Source organism: Amphimedon queenslandica, unplaced genomic scaffold, assembly GCF_000090795.2.
Source record: "Amphimedon queenslandica unplaced genomic scaffold, v1.1 AMPQUscaffold_1376_Cont26612, whole genome shotgun sequence".
In the NCBI taxonomy this organism is placed as follows: Eukaryota; Metazoa; Porifera; class Demospongiae; order Haplosclerida; family Niphatidae; genus Amphimedon; species Amphimedon queenslandica.
Genome location: NW_003558279.1, coordinates 1 through 1,153, shown reverse-complemented (window position 1 = coordinate 1,153; position 1,153 = coordinate 1). Strand labels below are relative to the sequence as shown.

The 1,153-nt window shown below is 35.8% G+C and overlaps 1 long non-coding RNA gene across 1 annotated transcript; it reads left to right on the top strand.

Moving 5' to 3' along the window:
* The first annotated feature begins 498 nt into the window (after window positions 1–498).
* Window positions 499–1,026, top strand: LOC105316339 (uncharacterized). Its single transcript, XR_002190970.1, has 3 exons — window positions 499–625; window positions 679–741; window positions 805–1,026. It is a non-coding gene; the product is annotated as an uncharacterized LOC105316339 (long non-coding RNA).
* Window positions 1,027–1,153: the final 127 nt, after the last annotated feature.

The window sequence follows — 1,153 nt, the reverse complement described above, 5'->3', positions numbered from 1 at the left end:
TGTAGTAATTTTACATTAAATGAATTATTATTTGTATTTTTTGTAGTTATGGGGTTGATGGTCATGCTCCTGGATTGGGTAACGTGGCTTGTTCTAGTTCAGATTTTCTAACAATACAACAATGCTCTCACAGTTCAACAATTGACCCCAGATGCATTGATGGTGATGATGTCATTGTTAGATGCTGTAAGTATGATTTTAAAAATTAATCCTCCTTTATCAGTTGTAAAATTCTAAATTTTGAAACAGCCACAACAAATTTAACATATTCTGGTAAGATAAGACTCTCTGATGGGCTTTTCTCTCATGAAGGACGAGTTGAGGTTTATTGCAATAACGAGTGGAGGACAGTCTGTGATGATGCACTCAGCCCTACTGATGCTTCAGTTATATGCAGGCAGCTAGGCTACACGGATTATATTAATTATGAGTCCAGACTATAGTAAGCTTTTAGCACGAGATTAATAATTAGTTTTATTATGCATTCGTAGTACTGGTAGTGGCTTGTTATGGCTTAATAGTCTTCAGTGTTCATCTACTACTGATTGTATAACTGATTGCCTCTCCAGTCGCAATTGCTATATAAATACTTGCTCACATAGTTATTATCCTTACATTAGATGCAGTGAGTTATGTAGCATTTAGCACAGTATATGTTTTAAAGTTATTATCACTTAGATTTTAATTCAACTAAAGTAAGTCTGGCTATTGGATCGATGAGCAATTGTTCCTCAAACATTGGTAAAACAATAAATAATAATAGTAATAAAAATTAGTAATTACAATTATTATTATTGATGATAGGAGGGCCTCAATCTGGTGCTGTGATACTGGAGAGAGATGGTCAGTATTCTTTATCTCATACTTCAGGTCGTGTTGTGGTCTATGGCGTCGGTTCATCTACAGTCAGTTCAAGGTCCTGGGGTAACATTTGCAGGAGAAATACTTTCAGTCTAACAGCAGCTAACGTGATATGCCACCAGTTGTCCTTCACTGGTGCTATAACCTGGTCCTATGCTGCTGTTGACTTGTGAGTCCTACATGTAGTAATAGTTTCAAGGGAGCTCCATAGACACAGGGGCTGCTATTGGCTATAGTTCATGTATTTTTCAAGAAAATTGCTAGTTTTTTTTATCAGAAATTTTAGTCAGAA